We start from the raw sequence: 7,906 nt of genomic DNA on the forward strand, positions 1-7,906 counted from the left end.
TACAGAGATCATGGTAATTTAGAAGTTTAAAAAACAAAGAAAAATGTCACGTGACATTTGAAATTTTCCTTCTAGCCTTTGTAACATATATGTGCCAAACTGGCAACATGATTTGGAGCCATTAAATAAGCTGTTAGGGCTTCCCTGGTGGCGCAGTGATTAAGAATCCACAGGCCAGTGCAGGGGACATGGGTTCAAGTCCTGGTCCGAGAAGATCCCACATGCCACGGAGTAACTAAGCCCGTGCACCACAGCTACTGAGCCTGCGCTCTAAAGCCCTTGAGCCACAACTACTGAGCCCACGTGCCACAACATCTGAGCCCATGTACCACAACTACTGAAGCCTACATGCCTAAAGCCCGTGCTCTGCAACAAGAGAAGCCACCACAATGAGAAGCCTCCACACCGCAACGAAGAGCAGCCTCCCATCGTCACAACCAGAGAAAAGCCTGCGTGCAGCAACAAAGACCCAACACAGCCAAAAATAAAATAAATAAAATGAAATAAATTTATTAAATAAATAAATGAGCTGTAAGATGTTGAAGCTCTGTGAGCCCTCCTAAATCTTGGTGCTCATTATATCCCAGCCCATCCATCACACATCTCCTCTTTCTGGAATGCTTCTTGCCTCATTATCTTAGTAACCAGCATAATGCTCACTCATGTTTCAGGTGCTTGCCTAAATTTATTTCCTCTAAGTGACCTCCCTGATCTATCACCTTGCTCCTATCATGGCAATATGATTGCCTCCCTACTTGTCTGTATTCCCTTCTAGAATTTAAGTTCCATGAAGGCAGACACAATATGATTTCTATACTGTTACAGTACCAATAAGCAGTCACTCAGCAATTGGCAGACTAAATTCTCAATATATAGTTTTTGACAAAATGAACAATGTGATAAATGTTTATTCTCCTACTCAAAACTGAACTTGGCTTTAAGATGTACTACAGACCTCTAAGCAAGGAAAAAGGTGATTTGTTGAGAGCTCTGGGAAGTGCCATGGGGAAGTAGTCTCTATGTATGTTTCTCAGATTTTCATTTCTATTGTGATGTTTCCTATGCCAAGTAAAATTGTAACAGACTTTGAAATGGGTGAAATGTGCCTTTTATCGTCTTTGAGCTATTTTAAAACTCTGAAGATATAGAAAGCTGATAGTAATACAAATGAATTTTCCCAGTGGATTGCAATTATTTCCCCATATATATGGACCTGTTTTGCATCTATTGGCAAACACGTTCAACATTCTTGATTGCCTACGTGTGTGTTCTTTAAATTTTCCTTTGAACTTATTAATGAACTTTCAAATGTATGTTTACATTTGCATGAGATTTATGATTTTGTGACTTTATTCTTTAAAAAATGTACCCTTTTCCCCAGATTTATAATACACATTTTATGACATTTCATACAACACTGCAATAAACATTTTTTTTAAAAAGTATTCTCCAACACCTATAAATTAATTTTTTAAACTCTTTAAATCTGTTCAGCTTCAAATAAATAAAAGCCCCCAAAATATGAATATATTATGAAACACCTTTCTCTTATTATCACATAATGCTGATATCAAAAAAAAAAATACATGAGTCTGACAAAACAAATTCTCTCATCATTCTTAGCTTGTTATCTGACAACAGGAGTCTAGGTACACGTTTTAATGACAAAAATGCTATTTAACCTTTTATTTTTAGAAGGGACATTAATAATGTAGTTTCATAAAAATGAATGAACGTGAAGATGTATGCCAACATCAGTTTACAACTTTCTGTTTAATTAATATTATTGCATGTTTTAATTTGAAGTGTGTTGCGCTCATCATCATGGAATGTTTAATTTATATGAAACTTCATTCAAAAGAGTACCTCCGGAGAAGCAACAATTTGTTCTGAGCTATGTCTATATTTTGAATATTCAGTTCACAGAGGACTTTGTTGGAAGCTTCATTCACAATTAAGTTGAGCTCAAAGTAATCTGGCCCTACTCTAAATAAATAAACTACTTAGATAAAATTGACAGGAGACACAAATGGGATTACTCCCAGCCCGATTGATCTCCAGTTCCTACCAATTCTATTTTCTTATATTATTTGAGTCCACTTTCCTATTGATTTCAACAATAACATCCTTATTCAAGGTCCTTGTCATCCTTGCTCAGATCAGTCATCTCCTACCTGGTCTCCATAGCTCTCTTTCCAACATCCTTTGCAGTCCTTTGCAGCCAGAGTGGTCATTTCATTTAAATCAGCAGTTTCTACATTCTCTTGTAATTCCTGATTTTTTTTTTTTTTGCAGTACGTGGGCCTCTCACTGATGTGACCTCTCCCGTTGCGGAGCACAGGCTCCGGACGCGCAGGCCTAGCGGCCATGGCTCACGGGCCCAGCCGCTCCGTGGCATGTGGGATCTTCCCGGACCGGGGCACGAACCCGTGACCCCTGCATCAGCAGGTGGACTCTCAACCACTGCGCCACCAGGGAAGCCCCCTGATTTTTTTTTAACCTCTAGAAAGTTCAAATCTGGCAATGTTAATACCCTACTTAAAATGTTCAAATGACTCCTTTTGTCACTTCCCCCAACTCAGCTCATATCCTATATACTCTACCAACATGGCTCTATACCCAGTTCTCCCAAGCTTTCATAAACTCTGTATTCACACTGCCTATCATATTCCGCAACACCCCATATTCTTTCCTGTTCTGATTAATTCCTACTCAGCCACTTCTTTGTGAAATTTCCCATAACTGCCTGATATAGATCCATTCTTTGACCTTCCAAATAACTGCATCTATATGTGGTCCCTTACTATTCCATAAACTTTGAGGATTGGGAGGTTGTTTATTTGTAATATTCTGACCCATGTACCTGGATATTACTAGAAAATAACAACTCAAAAATCCTTATGAATCTACTTCTAGTAAATGCAAATTTGTTTTATTTTTTGCAGTGAAATTAGTCTCCATTTGTGGTATCCACACACAAGAACACTAACTACTCTTAGGATTTTCTTGGAAATGGACACATATAATATCAGAAGTAGAAAACAGGGGGAAATGATGTATTTATACCTTTAAACATTTTATTATCCACAGAGACTATTTGGGGAAAATTCTGTCAAATTACTAAAATTTTATTATATCCAAGAAGTGTTTAATGCCATCAAAATTTACTGAGACCTTACCATCTATCAGATATCCAGGATACAAAGATCATTAAGATACCTACCGGTCAATCAGTTTCTTTCCAACATATTAAACTGAATCACATGAAATTGCCATTTTAGTAAATTAAAACTACTTTAGGGTTGACAGTTTCATATGGTTCAAACTATTATGGAAAATAGGTAGAGAACTTAAAATATCAAAATTAGAATGTCTCAAGTCCTTAAACAGAATAAGATGTGCACTAAGAAAAAGAGGAAGAAAAACAATCCTAATTGGAGGTGGGAATTCAGAAAAGCCACAAATAAGCAGAAGGACTTGAGCTAGATCATGAAGCATTAGTACATTTCAACAGACAAAAATGGTGGAAAAGGCATTTCAATCAGAGATTACATTAGAACTTTATTAAAATGGAAATTGCCAAGTCTCACTAAGGCTATTTTGGATGAAATAAATAGAAATATATTTAAATTAGCTCAACTAAAAAGGGCTGTATCATATAACCATAAACCCTCACAAAAACCCAAAGATAAGAAACAAAGTACATCTGGGTCTGACTGGAACTGGAACTAGAAATTGGAACAGAAGCTTCTCTCATCATATCTTGGATATTGACTGTACCAATATAACCAGACTTCCTGGATTCATACTCCAGCTTACCTACTCCACAGACCTGAGGTAAGTCATTTACTTTCTTTCTGCTTCAGGTTCCTCAACTTAACAATAGGGAAATAGAGTTGAGGATTTAATGATGTTAACTCATGCAAAGTACGTAGATAGTGCCAGCCATACAATAAGTGCTACATAAGGATTTACTAAGATAATTCTTTCTGGGTGGATCCATTTTGCTTTGTCTCCCCCATTACTGTATTCCACCAACTGAACTTGCTTGTAACTCAACGTGAAAGTCTCCTGACTTCTCTTTAAGTGCAGAACTGCTTTCTCTCTGTCAAAATAACATATACTGGTCTGTGTTGAGCCCTATGTAAATATCAGGTCCTACTAGCCATGGATAAGAAATGAATGATACCCTAGGAAATAAAGAGCTTGAATAGTAGTGAGTATGTCAGAAGAGGTAACATAGCTTAATAGAAATAGGCATATTTTAATCTGATAAAAATATCGAAGATGATTTTGACTTTATACTAGTACAGGATGTCTTATAAATTGTGTAAAGATGAGTAGGCAAATTAAAGCCCAATCCTGAGGGTGATGACTATTCTACTAGGAGTTTAGATTTCATTCCATGGGTAATGGGGAAGCATCAAAGGCTTTAAGTAAGACTGTGTTTTAAGAAGATAATTTGAAAACAGTGTGGAGATAGAAGTAAGTAGTGCAGAGATAGACGGATATAAGAGGAAAGAACAGAGGATATAAACCTAATGCGTGGTTTGACCAACACAGTCTGCATTGAGAAATCAGCAATCATGTCACTTTACTTCTGCGTAAACCGTTGATTACCAATGACTAAGTCTCAAAGATATTCCTCATTTCTAAGAGGTTTATGAAAGTAATATGTCCATCTCCCCGGACTGCTATAAAGATCAAACTGGAATATATATACATGCATATATATATATTTCATATGTGTGTGCAATTTGAAGACTCTAAAGTATAAAAGGTATTTATTAATATGATTTATTATCTAAAATTGGCTCTCCAATAACATCAATTCCCAAGGATAGTGTTTGTTTTGTAATGTATTCAAAAGTAGTAGCAGCCCAATCATCATTTATATTTCTACACTTAAAACCTAGATCCAGAAGATACACAGCACAGGCACTAACTGAAAAAAATCTTCCCACTTCAACAAAACTTTTCATTCTCTCTTAAATGATCATAGTAGTACATTTAGATTCTCAAGATAGATGACTGAAACTGGCAGCGTGAAAAAGAAATATTTTGCAAAAGAGTTATGATTCAGCTGCAATGATTGCCAAATAATTTAGTTTATAAATCTTCAGAGTTCCCCTTTGGTAAACCCAAAATATGCCCTGCTACACATCAGATTTATTCTGTTTCTGGGAATCTTTAAACTCCTCAAATATGACTGGCTTTAAAACCACTTTAAGAATTTTAAATAAATAAACATTAAAGGAACAATACTAATTCACCCCATTAGGTCTATTACCAAGTTTTAATGTCATCATTTCATTCTCCCCATTGTTTGGCATTTTCTTGAGGAGGGTACCTCCACAATCAATACCTTCTCTTCCATAATTTCTTTTCCTTCTACACCAACAGCATTCTAAAATAAATTGCTCTAGAAAATATGAGCATATTAAAAACATTTCCTAATATATCTTTTAAAAAAATTAGGTCAATTTTACTATATGTTGCTTGAATATTTCAGTAGGCTAGCTGCTTTGAAAATACTTCAAGAATAATTTGATTTTTAGAGTAGATGCTTTATTAGGTGGTGCACTCATACCCTAGCTTCTGTGATTGTTGCATGCTAATCGAATAAAACTGCTCACTTCTCTAGAGATTGCCCCAGAGCAGCCTCAGCATGGGGATTATGCCTCACTGCCCCTCCCAAGGTCACTTATAGCCAATGTCTGAGTGATACAATTTACAAATGGGTGGCCATCTTGCCTCAAGGGGAGACAACTTTGTATGGGCCTTTTATGCTTCAGAAACATCTCTGTGGATCAAGCCAGTTCCACTTTACACAAGGCAACATGTTATTTTCCACTCCCCTATCTTGCTTAACTTCCTTCTTTATAGACCTTGCCTAGAGAGCACAGCCTCAGTAAAGCTGAGGCACCAACTCCCATCTCCTCAGGCTCTGCTTTGAGGGAACTCAACCCAAGTCTTCTCACTCACAGGATAACTAAGGTTATCTCCTTACATGTAAAATAGATATGAAATGCATATAGGAATACATACACATTTCATTTGAAAGTTCTTGAAAGTCATAAGACTTTGTCAAAAACCAATTCAATAATTACTTATGGAACAACTATATAAACTACCCAGTGCTTAGAAGTAAAATCTCTATTAGTAAATTAATAATGCCCATTATTATTACTGACCCTAGACATGTCTTATAATTTTGCTACACAGTGAAAAAGAAAAGTTATTTTAGTGTTCAGCTTACATAGAAATACTAAGCTAGAAAAGTACAAATTTACTGATCATGCCCCCCGAGAGACCTCAACTTCACCATAATGTAGGTGATCTTAAAAGATTAATGGTGGGCTTCCCTGGTGGCACAGTGGTTGAGAGTCCGCCTGCCGATGCAGGGGACACGGGTTTGTGCCTTGGTCCGGGAAGATCCCACATGCCGCGGAGAGGCTGCGCCCGTGAGCCATGGCCACTGAGCCTGCGCGTCCGGAGCCTGTTGCTCCGCAGCGGGAGAGGGCACAACAGTGAGAGGCCTGCGTACCGCAAAAAAAAAAAAAAAAAGATTAGTAGTAATTTTTGGCCATGCAGCCATAGTTCTGAGTTCAAATTACATTTAAACATTTTATTACAGTGATTTCAGGCATCTCAAGGTCAGGAGAATGATGTAGTGAGATTTAAAAGTTATTCTCTTTACCAAGGCAGTACTATTATTCTCCCTAATCCCAAATATTTGATAACAGTTGATAATCAATGGTTTCCGATCACTAACTCATAAATGCATTCTTGTCTAGTGTTTTGAGACTTCAAGCCAAGAAGACAAAGAGTTTTCCATAATTTCTTTTTCCTTCTCCTTGGAAAAATGCTGATGACCCTTGATTTTAAAAAAGGAGGGTTTTGGTCTTGCATGAAACAGTTATATAGTTTTTGTTCTGAGTTTACAGGAAATATAATTTTCTGAAATTGTGGATAATTAAGACTTACCAGTAACTTAGCCAGTGTTCTAAGTGCTTTTAAATATATGAATGCATTGAATCATCACAAAAATCCTATTAAAAAGTCACTATTATAATCATCATATACCATATATACACACCGTATATGTATCAGAAAACAGAGGCGAAGAGGTATCAAGTAACTTGCTGAAGGTTTACGATGGATAGAATTCAGGCTGTCTGGCTCCAGTATGGACACCTTTACCATTTACTCTGCACAATGCTTCAATTACTACAAAGGAAAATTCAGCTATGATGAAAAATATACCCGAATAGTATCACTAAAGGTAGCATTATCTATAACTAAATGTCAAACTACAAGATAAGAAGGGTGGCTTAAGAGTCATATTTATGTCAAAAACTTAGAAATGTTGGCTTTAATTCAACAGTGTAATATGTTGGTCTGGCCCTACATTTCTGGGATGCAAAAATAAATTATTATAAACTTTAACATTTTTTAATTAATCCTGACTAAAAATAAATTTAAACAAGAGGCCACAAGTCTCAATTCTTTTTTTTTAGCATCTTTATTGAAGTATAATTGCTTTACAATGGTGTGTTAATTTCTGCTGTATAACAAAGTGAATCAGCTATACATATACATATATCCCCATATCTCCTCCCTTCTGGGTCTCCCTCCCACGCTCCCTATCCTACCCCTGTAGGTGGACACAAAGCACTGAGCTGATCTCCCTGTGATATGCGGCTGCTTCCCACTAGCTATCTATTTTACATCTGGTAGTGTATATATGTCCATGACACTCTCTCACTTTGTCCCAGCTTACTCTTCCCCCTCCCTGTGTCCTAAACTCCTTTCTCTATGTTTGAGTCTTTATTCCTGTCCTACCCCTAGGTTCTTCAAAATCATTTTTTTTTTAGATTCTGTATATATGTTAGCATACGGTATT

Source organism: Lipotes vexillifer, unplaced genomic scaffold (genome assembly GCF_000442215.2).
Source record: "Lipotes vexillifer unplaced genomic scaffold, Lipotes_vexillifer_v1.1 scaffold716, whole genome shotgun sequence".
Taxonomy (NCBI): Eukaryota; Metazoa; Chordata; class Mammalia; order Artiodactyla; family Lipotidae; genus Lipotes; species Lipotes vexillifer.